Below are 13,448 nucleotides of genomic sequence, written 5' to 3'. Positions count from 1 at the left end.
TGTGTCCTGCAGCAAAGAATAATTTAAGAATAATGTAGGCATACAATGCGTGTACATTTACATATAGGAAATCCAAACATGCACAAGCACAAAAAATTTTATTAAATGCCTCAGGATGATGGCAAATGGCAACAATTTCCAAGAATCTATAGGATAATGAGACAACATTTTAATACGCACTTGTACACGTACATGTTAATGTGAGTCACAAAATGTTTACCTGGTCTTTTTGGGACATCATGCCCTGCATGGCAGCACTTCTAATCTTTCTCCCCTGTTCCTCCTTCCTCAGTGACTCTCCTCTGTCTTTCCCTCTTTTCCCTCCTCTGTCACCCTGCAATTAGCTTCCACAATCATCTCATTGACTTCTTTCAAAAGCTGATCAGGCTTTGTAGCTTGACCAATCACAAGACAGCTCCTAATGTTTTTTTTTTTGTTTTCCTGTCGCCTGCAGATGATAGGGCCACTGTGATTTGTCCCATTTGTTTCCATTCAAGTGACCAATCGTAGTCCAGCTTTCATTTGGATTGGGTCAGGAATACAAAAGGAAAAGATAGGTGCTGCGATTGGTCAAGCTATCAAACAGCTGACAGTTATTGAAAATACATGCTCAGTGATGCTGCTGATATTCTGTACTGTGTGTCACACCCCTAGAGTTGTCCTACCCTAAGGGACAGACCTTTGGTAACTGAGACACGAATATATACACACCTGTTGCTGGAAATTTGTTTTGCCTGTACAATATTTACATTTTATTTATAAAAGAACACAAAATAAGGATTATTTCTTACATTAACATTGTTATTTATTACAATTTAAATGTGGAGATGAGCGCCTCAATGTCCCGCCACCATGTTGTTTCTATTTCTTGCGGTGTAGTCGGCTTATGTGGCCTGTGGCTGATTCGGCAAGTTTCTGCGTCCCGCCGCTGCGGTCCAACCCTTCCGTCACCACCGGTCAACCGACTCCTTCTTCCTCTTAACGTAAAAACCCTGAAAATTACCACCATATTCCCATGTTTCTGGTTTTGCAAGGAATAAATGTATAAAATAAATATCCAATATCATATTTATACATGGCTAACTTACAGGAACTGGTCGTTTCCTGGCTTTCCGTTTCTCTGAACAGTCTAAATGTACATGCAGTTTATTCTACTTCCATAAGTAGAAGTTACTCATCTTCAGACTAACTCGACTCACGACTACAAGTCATCGAGGCTGGCCGCTGCCCTCTCCTCGGAATCCAGCAATGAACTCCTCACATCACCCCATATCTTTTCTTTTAAACCCGAAAGAAAATTCCAGCACTGCCACGCCTGATTCAAAAGAACTCAAAATGTTTTGTGTACAATACCCTTCATAAATATTCATTATTCAAATCAATGCATGAGTGGCTACATCTACCAATAACAACTCAACTGGCACTCAGCCCATCATTCTGGTAAGGTTGACTGACTTCAGGAATGTTTGGGTGTGGCGGCTCAGGAAAATAAAATCTTGTTTCACCACTAAATACCACGTTTATCATTTCAACAATCAGGGCCAAAATTATACGCTATTATTAATTTAAAAGTAATTCTGATTTAATATCACTCTGTGACACTGTGAATGGGCAAAATTCTCATGAATTCCATCATTCTAATGAGGATATCAGGTGAATAAACCTCCCCATCCGACATCCACATGTAACTTCACCGAGAAGGCATGCATGAAAGTTTGTTGCACAAATAGCTGTGATGGAAAGAGTAGGTTGGCACAATTAAAACAGCCAGAATGTGTTTATAGGAGTTTGTACATGGCTGTATTTAAAGGTTGTATATAGACCTTACAGTTCTGGAACTAAGCCTAGACGATGGCCCGTGTAAGTTAGCCTAGATGTAGGGCCTGCTGTCTGCACAGCTGGGGCATGGTGGTCGTCACTGCACGGTTACTTTTCTGTTTGCTTTCCTCTCATTTCTTCAGGCATTGCCCATAAATCCCAGTCCATTATCATTGACGGTATAACTAACAATCACAATGGTGATTTCCTTCTGTTTATAAACAACTCGCCCACAAAATCAGGAAAAACAATTTCCATTTTTTTGTTTATGTGTGTAGCAGCCGATATCTCTTGCTAGCTTGTATGGAATTAAGTTTGAGACGGATGTATACGTCACACGGAGCGCACAATGTGATAATGTATTCGTACATGTATCCGCAACCGCGGCTGTGCGAAACCTCTCTAATATCAACAAGTGATATTTTCATATTCATGTTGTCATCTCAGAGACAGAATCTAGACAGTGTACATATATTGATTTGGGTAACTGGTATCCATTCAACCGGTGACATGCATTCATACCCCTCAGGTGGTGCATGAGTGCTCACCACATTGACTCTTCAGTGGTACCCACACATGATGGGGAAATTTGTTGCTCATGATTCTAATATAAACCAGCAGGTGGACTTGAATATCCAACCATCCAGGCATGCGTAACCAATCCTTGCTTTATTGTTTCAGCAATTTGAACGAGCCAGTGGACGTGAGAGTATAACCACCCAGGCTTAAGTGATTTATCTGCTCTGGTCTTAGCAATGGCTGGACTTCAGCCTTAAACAATCCATGCTTCAGTGACCAGCCCTAGCTCCAGTCTCAGCAACACGAACGAGCAGGTGGACTAATAGCTTCAAACCATCCAGACATGATCTGAGTGACTAATTATAGCTCTGGAGCCTCCTAAGAGACTTGGTGAGTTTTGGGCCTCAAACCATGCAAGTTTGCGACCAATCCTAGCTCTAGTCTCTGCAGTATAAACCAGCAGGAGGACTTGAGCTGCAAATATCCTTAGCTCTTAAGAATTTAACCAGGCTTGAGAAATATTCGCCCTAACCATCCAGGCTTAGTGATCAGTCCTAGTTCTTGAGCCTCTTCCAGGCTCGAGTATAACTTGAGCTTGACACCATGCAGGATTGAGTGACCAATCCTAGCTCTTAAGAATTTCACCAGGCTTGAGAGATATTTGGCCTAAACCATCCAGGCTTGAGTGACCTGTCCTAACTCTTATGCCTTTTACCAAGCTCGAGTTTAACTGGAGCCAGACACCATCCAGGATTGAGTGACCAATCTTAGCTCTTGTCTCAGAAATTTAATGCATAGCAGTCACTGCATGATAAATTTTAAGATTCAGGTATGGGCCAGGTACAATTTGCATGTGTTAGGTTTCTGGAACTATTTCAAACATTGAATGATTGCGTCAAATTTCTGAAGATTTTACCAAATGTATTATTCCTGTCTTTCTTTCAGTTCTTCAATTACAGTGGTCTACTTTCTTGAAGAATTAATTTACTTTATGAAGTTTTGTGGGTAAGTCACGACAGATTCTTTCACAAACCTCTGGGAAAATGTTAGAAATAATGAACAAACTGTATATTTGATGTTGGGACAGAGAGTTTGTAATTTCCTTTAATGTGTTCAGAGAAATGAGTAACACTGAATTCAAAAGGTGCTGTAAGAAAATCTTTTGAAAACTTTGAAAATGATTTAGCCGTAGAACAGCTTGTTTTTGGCAGACAATTTCACAGAGCATTATTTCAGACCATTTTATCCCCACACCCTATTTTGAACTCAGTTGTCCTGTGCCTAATCAATTGTAGACTTGACATGCCTATTGGCACATTGTCAGTACAGAGGGGAAGTATCAATCGTATCTGATATATGGCTTTATTGTTGCTGCCAATTGAAGGCCGCATTTGAGTCAGCTTGCATGCACATCAGTGGGGAAAGTTGACATACATGTACAAGTATGTCTAATTTTCACAAAAATGGGGTCAAAATGACTGGAAGATATTACTAGAAAATTGACCTGAAGGCTTACAGCCTTAAAGGTTCTTCAGACAATTTTTCAATAACATTTGTTGTCTGCTTTGCCCCGAGATTAGAGCCATTCATTTCACAGAGATGATTCCTCGGCCTTACTTACACGATTCCCACAATTTCTTGGCCCACACAGACTCCTCTTTTCAACAACATTACAAAAGGGAATTCAGAAACTAGCTGCGAAACAATAAATATATGGACTGTAAGAATGAAATTTTCTTTGGACATGAAAATTATATGTGTACCGGATATTCGGTTACAAAATGTCCGTAGTCATAAGACTTGGCATGAAAATGTGGGGGCATAAGTGTAGAATTTGTCAGGATCCATCGGATTCCAAATACATGTGTGCATGCAATCGATTCAGACAATTCTTGTTATTTTGACAAATGTGGTTTTACTTGAACAACCAAAGTGGCAACACTCCTTTTCTAAGCGAAAAAATAGGCTTATGCATGTATTTTTTTTGTAAATTTTAAAGCAGATTTTTGTAGAACATTTTCTGTGACAGGGATAGTCCATGCAACTGAACATAAAATGCTTGATGCTTTATATGCAATATTTTGCTAGGTTTCCAAAAAACATCTACAATGACGACGCCTCCGTCAATAAGCTATAGTGTGTGCAAAATCAGACAGCCGTTGCTATGCTATTGTAAAGCAATGCATTGATGAGCGTGCCGTTGTTAACGACCAACCCCCCGCGAGCCTGGTCGTTTATGTTCTAATCACTCGCATACAGCTTGGAATGGCATACGAGTCACCGGGGACTGTCTGAAGCCATTGTAAACTGATCGTTTGCATGAATTTCAAGACGGCAACAGTCTCATGAGCTAGTTTTGACGGGTCAAATTCGTTCTACTGAACAATGTGGGACTGAGAACCAGTCGAGTATTTATTTCACAGTCCGGGTATTCCCCACGTGAGAAATAGTCGCGGAGTAATAATTGTAATCCAAAAGCTAATAGTCGTATATTCGGGCACTAATTTGCGTCTGGACCTGATATGCAAAAATCTGGAATGACGCCGATTTAGTAAAAACTTACTTGAACATCTCTGCAGTAAATGTTAAAAAATAAATTGAGTCCCACCACAGCCTTAAAGGTTCTTCAGACAATTTTTCAATAACATTTGTTGTCTGCTTTGCCCCGAGATTAGAGCCATTCGTTCCACAGAGATGATTCCTCGGCCTTACTTACACGATTCCCACAATTTCTTGGCCCACACAGACTCCTCTTTTCGAAAGAGAGGAGAATTTTATTTGAATTGGGACAGCGCACCCTGCTGGGATTCAAGACGCGTTCACTCAATAAAAAGGTGCAGACCACTAATTCAAGCAATAATTTCTGCCGAGCTCATTAGCATGAAAAATGCCACCTTTCTTTTAAAAAAGGAAAATGTGCCACTCCCAGAAAAGGGAAAACTGTGAACACTATTCTTATGATTAAATGATTTTGTGGCTCGATCGCTCTCGATCTGATATCCGTAGTAAAAGATCTGAAAATTGTCCAAATGAGCCCGTCTTGGTGTCATCTGAAAGCATCTTTCTATCGATCTGATAGGCCTATACAGCTTTCATGGCCATACTTTGACAGGCCGGATAATCATTGGCGAATGAAGGCGTTTCCTATTGTCACATTTTCAGAATCAGCGGACGCAGCCTTTTTCAAAATGCCAACCCCTCTACTGATGACAGCAGTGAGGGCCATATTTCAACCATATTTTTGCATGTTCTGCTTTTGGGTGAAAACCCAAAGTGTTGTTTGTCTGTCGACTTGAGAGAAGTCTATCGGGACGGGGGGGGGGGGGACAGCAAAGCCCGCAACGTTCCTTGCTTGGAGTACACTACATCCCACTACCTTGGCACTTTGATGCGGCTTCAACCAGTTGTTATAACCACACTTGAATAAAAATTCTGAGAAGACCTATTTGGGGTATATTTGGTATGTAGTATTACAAGATTGCTAAAAGAAAACAAGTGGAATTGGAATTATCGCGTGTGAGCAAACAACATTACAAAAGGGAATGCAGAAAGTTAGCTGCGAAACAATAAATATATGGACTGTAAGAATGAAATTTTCTTTGGACATGAAAATTACACGTGTACCGGATATTCGGTTACAAAATGTCCGTAGTCATAAGATTTGGCATGAAAATGTGGGGGCATAAGTGTAGAATTTGTCATGATCCATCGGATTCCAAATACATGTGTGCATGCAATCGATTCAGACAATTCTTGTTATTTTGACAAATGTGGTTTTAACAACCAAAGTGGCAACACTCCTTTTTTTGAGCGAAAAAATAGGCTTATGCATGTATACTTTTTGTAAATTTTAAAGCAGATTTTTGTAGCACATTTTCTGTGACAGGGATAGTCCATGCCACTGAACATAAATGCTTGATGCTTTATATAGGATATTTTGCTAGAATTACAAAAAACATCTACAAAGACGACGCCTCCGTCAATAAGCTTTTGCGGAAAATCAGACAGCCGTTGCTATGCTGTTGTAAGGCGATGCATTGATGAGCGTGCCGTTGTTATGACCAGCCCCCGCGAGCCTGGTCGTTTATGTCCGAATCACTCGCATACAGCTTGAAATGGCATACAAGTCACCGGGGACTGTCTGAAGCCATTGTAAACTGATCGTTTGCACGAATTTCAAGACGGCAACAGTCTCATGAGCTAGTTTTGACGGGTCAAATTCGTTCTGCCGAACAATTAATGTAGGGACTGAGAATCAGTCTAGTATTTATTTCACAGTCCGGGTATTCCCCACGTGAGAAATAGTCGCGGAGTAATAATTTCAATCAAAAAGCCAAAAGTCGTATATTCGGGCACTAATTTGCGTCTGGACCTGATATGCAAAAATCCGGAATGACGCCGATTTAGTTAAAAAATAAATTGAGTCCCACCACATGACGCGCGGCAGGATTTCGGAGTGAGTTGCACGTGGATTTCCCGAATCAACCGCGCCTGTATAAAAGCCACGTTGGCAAGTGTGCAACACTCATTCACTCGGGGTCTTTGATGGTGCGACTGTATGGCGAATACTGCTGTGCAAATGCTGAAGAGCGCGAATGGGATGCACTTGTAACCACCGTTTTCAGAAACTGTGAATTCTGATGATTTGTCGACGGATGTTTGTGTATCGGTGCAGCAAGTCTCCGTTCTAGTTCCCCCGCATCTCGGAAGGGCACCTGCTATGGCTGAGGGCGGCTCGCGTTACAACACTGGAGACCGTAGGCATGGTAAGTTGAGGTGTTGAGACTCAAGCAATTTTGCGAACCCGCTGCTCACAGTGATGCAAGCCAGAAGACAGCGGTCACACCCAGGCTTTCTTCTTCACACTTGCGCCCAGCAATCTGCATTTGGCACTGATGCGATCGTAGCCCTGCATCGCAATGAATTATATCAGTCTTTTCCGGTACAGAAACTCCAATGGTCAGTCCATACTCTGAAACACACTTGTTTCATCGATGAAAGTGGCACGCATTGTATGTACTCTTGTTTTGGATTGGTTTTTGGTTTTCGTTTCAACCTTGAGGGACACCCTTAAATTCTGTTTTCAAGGCCCAAGGGACTACTTGATATATACTCATGCAAGGTCGTTACTGGACACGATTTAGGGTTGTGGGTGGCATTTAGTTGAAGTTTTTAAGGGGACTAAGTTTTGTTACTTTTACTATATGGAAAGGAAATCAACACTCATGCATGGGGGGACCCCAGTAGCAAAACGCAATGACAGTTACCCAAATGGATTTTGTAGCTTACTTTTGAATTGGCCGTGCATTCACTCAAGCACATGAAACCAAAGAATACACACACAAATAACGGCAGCTATAAAATAGTTAAGCTTCGTACTGTGAGGAGCATCCGTCTACATGTATGTGGCATTACCTCAGTAATTTGGGCTAGAAGTGGCAGAACTTGGGCAAACGTTTCTTGCCTGTGGTGTTGCCCCTTCCATGAGTTTGGAAACAGTAAAATCTAATAACTGTTTCTACTGAAACAGTTATTGATAACTCGTCTGGGATACATTGTGTATTGCAATGCATAAACTCACGTCGACTGCAGGTCTGGTTTTTTGTACTCGTACTTTCCTTGACCGACATGACCACTCCGTAGTCTGATTCTTTTGGAAACCTGCTTAGCTATGACCTCTTGCATGTGTTGAATGGTTACATTATTCTGTTCGACAAACTCTCAGCAATGGGTATTTCCAATCAATGTATTTATTTGTGTATAATGTGTAGCTTCCACGATGTAAGAGCTCAAAACGTTCATGATTTAATTACCATACAGTATTTTTTACAAGCTGCATGCGCATTCCGACGCACAACACCTCAAATGGTGCCGAAATGATAAATAGGTTGTGATTATTCTGAGTTTGTGACTTCGATTATTTACATTGGAATTATTAACAGTCTTGGAAAACTTTTTTATAGCTCGTTCTTACGCGTACCAACTTGCTTAGAAACCCAAGCAACTAAACACAAAAGCTCACAAAAAAGATGATTGGTCCACGCTCAGAAACAATGTGAAAAAAACACTTGTTTCATCCGATGAAACAGGAAGCATGCATTTCAAATGACTACAACATCCATAAAAAAACCTTAACGGCCAAAATACATACTATTAAGAAATTAGAAAAATTAGGAAAGCAGCATGTTGTAAGCAAAAGGCATAACTGGCGCAAAGGTTTGGCGTATAATTTTTCTACCATCAATAAAATATGATGAGGATGACACTTTGTCTGTACATAGAAATGGATGGTGCGCGGTATAAACCCCAAATTCTAAAAGACTGAGGTATTTTTCATGGTACAAACCGGCAGAAAAGAAACATAACATCTTGATTCATTCGATTGACTGCACTTTTTGTCACATTAAATCTTAAGATTAAATTAAAAATACCACAGAAACCGTAAAGGATCAACAAACTCTCTCGAAATCACACATTAAGCACACACATAAGCACAGTTCATCTGTTTAAATTCCTTCAGAAATTCGGACAACTATTTAGACTGGAACCAGAAAATTTCATATGTTGGAGTACATTTTTTCATGATTGAGCACCGCGAAACTTTGAAATTCTTCTTCCACTGTCTGTTCTAGGAATATAAACTTTGGTATTTCTGATTTGGTGACTTGGGTAAAAACATCACTTAGATATTTTTGTACTTTGCCGGTTAAAACGTTCAAAACCATAGTACTTATATGGATATCTCTTCCTGCTTAAACAGTATTCCATCCCAATCCGCTTTGCACTTCTGATACTTCTAGATGATGAATCCTTCAGAAAAGTTTGTCCACCTCCATTCATAATTACATCAAGCCTTTGCATGTTTCTTTTGCATTCTTTCGTTTTTATTACAACAAAAAGCATTATAGTTCTGTTGTTTTGTTTTGTATTTGTTTGACATGTGCGGTATACCCTTAAATTCTGTTTTCAACTTGCCATGAAAGTTGGTCCTTAGAATTAATGCAGTTGATTAAAAGAAGCTCAATTATCTCGATCAATTAAACTGATTATATTTTACCTTACGTCCCTCTGTCCCGCGTTTTAGTCATAATGAGTACATTTTTCATCCATTTTACTGTGTTTGCACACCACTTGCACTCCAAACTGGTTGCCACGGATCCCGTGACGGCTTTGCTATTGATTTTCTTGGCTCCAAATGTGTACATTGTCATCCGAGGAAAACTGAAATGTGGGCTTCGTAACATAAGTTTTAAAAGATGATTGATTAACTTCCACCTTAGCAACGAACCCCAGTAGTAAGTTCCATATACCCATAGTAATTGTTGTTACTACATTGCAGTGTAGTTTTCAGATTTCAGTTATTAAGGACATGAATCCCCATGACAAATTGTTCGTCTGTTAATCGCGACGGATGGAAATATTTTGTGCGCGGTTCGCACAACATGTTATATTAGTCAACACTGACACTAGCAGTAGTCTGGGTCCTTGTCCTTTGTTACTCCTAAAGTTGCGTGCTTAGATAAAATCCCACTAGCATGCAATATCGCGCACCTTCAAGTAGTTCTGGCTAAACATTGTGGACTTTGTTTGGCATATGGCCATGTGTCATTGCAATGACGTTACAAGTACCCCTTCTTTATCGGCAATATGAGAAAAGCAAAGTCGACGAAGATTGTTGCACTAGATATGGGTTATTAGTTATAGGTAGAACTACGTTGTCACGATTATTGTTTGGTCGTAAAATAAAGGATAGCTTCACCCACCAGAAATCCAACCAGCAATTTACGGCCACACTTGATATTTTATGGATCCTTAAGGCCGTCGTCGAAGGCGTTGCTGGAAGTATTTGACCGTGATTGACACCCTTCTAATGTTAATTAAAGATCTTCCTAATTAATTTCGACAAAAATGCAATCGTCAGATAAAGATTGCCATTATGTTATCGTTACGTCGGGTCTGTGTCGGTTCAGTTTGAATAGCATCTCCACTTGTAAAGCCTCTTGTGCTAGAAAAAGAACAAACATTGGACTTTGTTTCTCTTTTTTCTTAGGCAAATTTGGGTTGACGGCTACTTTTCAAATTCGTAGAGACACCCGTGAATGCAGTGGGGATGTAAACATGTTAAAAACACCGTCGTCGATCACCTCTTTCATAAGAAATACACGCTAAAATAATAATAATAATTCCAATCCTGCCCATAGAGCAAGATGTTTTCGTTGCTCAAACCTTAAGCTTAGATTTCCCTGTTTACCGATTATTTCAAGCTGTTACTTCGCGGGCAAATTCTGTGGGTATGGCTCTTATTTCTCACCCTGTTTTTGCATAAGGGCATAAATATGCATGTTACCAGTCTGAAACTGTGCTTTTATGAACTGGCTTAAGAGAATGGACGCGAGGGCATTAGTTGCGTCAGTCGAACAGTGGTCGAAAATATTTATTCCCATTCGTAAATTTTTGTTGTACAGTTTCGTTTTCATTTCCCCGAACACCCCCGTCCATTTTATGGTATATCCTTCTGCAAGCTGTCCAGAAAAATCTCCACACATGGACTTGGCGCTCGCGTGGCGTGTTCTGCGTGCCACGTCGTGCGCTGATTTTGAGCAAGGAATGGATTAAAGTATATCCAGATGCCAGAGCATTTTTTTACGCAGGGGGAATTATCGACCTCAGTGGGGATTATCAAATGTTAACACACGGACACGTTGTGCGCTGTTGAATAGGGAAACTGGGGTATTTATGAATGATTGATAAGTTTGTTTTATGTTTGTAATTGTATGTGCTCAGTCGACTAGGATGAAAAAGTAATGATTCCAAAACGAGTCGAAGACCTTCTGAATTTGTCGGTAGATTTAATCATGTAGGAGACGGTGTCTCTAAACTGTTTTAGGAAATAGAAAAGACTGAAGACTAAAAATAGTGTATTGCTTTTATCTTAAGTGACTTGAATGCAGGTAAAAAAATCCAAAAATGTGCGCAGCGCGTTTGGAATTTGGGTCTCTGGTATATGCATGTAGCACTACAATGGGCCATAGGTCAAGTAAGAATGAATAGGTAGGCCTTGGACAGTATATGGGGATGATTAAGAGCATTTCTTATGGGGACATTCCGTCACCCCTACGATGTTATTGCAAGCCCAGGAACAGGTGAAATGATAACTGCACCCAGCAGGGAAGAGTTCATGTATGCTTTTGCTGAAAGAGGGAGCCGATAATTTAGCTCTCGCCAGCTAAAATTAACTACAAGATATTTAGCCGGACATGAGCAACAACTGTTATAGGGGAATTAAAAATTGTAACCGTGACAAGTATCGGTCTGGTTCTGAGCTAAAATAGAGCTGTAACTTTGTAGTGATGTGACAAGAATCAGACCATTTCAAAAAGAAAAAAATCCTCGAGATCTACAACCAAGATAAAGATATTGCAATACTCTGAATTTAACAGTTGGAGTCGATTAAAAATAACAAAAGAAGATGAAGAGGAAGGCCAAAAACCACACTTGGGAATCGAACTTACATGTACATGTAGCTGGGAGCAGTTTACTTGTTGAGCTCTCAAGATATACACGCTTTCAACTTGACTAGCAACCCTACATGAAACCTTTATACTTAATTACCTTGACTGAGTGTAGTGTTAATAGTAATAATACTAGTAGGCCTACTCCTCTTTTTCAAATTTTGTATTGAATCGGTCATACTTACAGGCTTCCTTGTGTATATGCATCAAAAAGGGCACAAGGCCTAGGGGCCTACCTACCTGTAGCAGACTCAGTACCATTTAATAGAATTTAGCCAGTGGCGGCCACATATCCACAGTGTTTCAGAAATGTCATGAAACTGGATGCCAGTAAAATACATGATGTACATGACCAAATGGCCTCCAACTTCAGCCTAGGCCCAATTTGGCTTCACAGTAACTTTGGGTCACTGATTTAAACTTCTCACCCTGAACTTCTGTTTGTAGGTCCTACATCATACATGCTTTCCTCCCCCCTAAAGCTTCCCAGGTGTCCCTCAATTCTAGCCTTTAACTTGACAACATGAAAGTCCCTACCTAGTAATGCCAGTGTCGGGGACAGGGAGAGAGAACTATGCGTAGGCCTACATTATATTATGTACCTTTCACCGGTGTGACTTTTTTGACTGGAGTCGACTTGGTCGTTGTTTTGGAGGTGGCTGGTTTTCCTCCAACAGGCTTCACTGTGGGTTTTTTAGGCGGCATTCTGTCTCTTATTATAACAATTTAATTAGGTCGTGGTTTTCATGCAAAACTACATTCAAGGTGGCTTAACCGTACAAGCAGTCTACAGGCTTACGGCAAGGTCTGCATAATGGCGCAGGTTTAGCCGGTTTAGTGCATGGGATTGAAAAGTTTGAAGCAGCCGGCCGTGACTTCCACGGTTCGGGTTCGCTATGCCTTGCCGCGCTATAGCGTGGCTAGCAACGTTGCTGCTAGCGGGGTGTTGCTAGCGTATAAATTGTTCACAGCAGTGTTTTCGTACCAGTGACAAATGATGATTAAAACTTGAATATTTCATCATGCTACGAATTTTACAGCATTTAGGTTTTTATGGTATTTTTAATGTCTCAAACAAGAATAGCAACTCTCTAATAAATATGATTGGGACATAACTTTAGGTGGAACTATATTGTTTCTTAAATGATCACTGACAGGCTAGTTGTGTGCACCATACGCAAAACAGTCTAGTTCCCAGACCAAACGATTCCGGCAAACTGCAGGGCCCTTGCACTGCACTGATTCAAGCTCCATTGAAAACTGTGTAAAAACCGTACGAAGTTCCGAATCCCGTTGCGGGCAACTGAAGTCCGGAGCCTTAGGCCTCTCAAACTAAACACAGCGTGTTTTGGTCCTTCGGGTTTAATTTGATTTTCAAATTTTAGCAGGTTAACCAATCAATTTTTTTTCACCCCTAAAACTTTCCCAAGTCTTCTCAGCAGCCATTTTTCCAATTGACCGTTCCCCAACTTTACAGGTTCTCATTTCTGACAATTTTTTACATTTGTTGTCTGCTTTGACCCGAGATTGGAGCCATTCATTCCACAGAGATGATTCCTCGGCCTTACTTACACAGTTCCCACAATTTCTTGGCCCACA

This window comes from Acanthaster planci, linkage group LG18 (assembly GCF_054643075.1).
Source record: "Acanthaster planci isolate LZ-2023a linkage group LG18, COTS_SCS, whole genome shotgun sequence".
NCBI classification, from domain to species: domain Eukaryota; kingdom Metazoa; phylum Echinodermata; class Asteroidea; order Valvatida; family Acanthasteridae; genus Acanthaster; species Acanthaster planci.
This window is presented reverse-complemented; position numbering follows the sequence as displayed.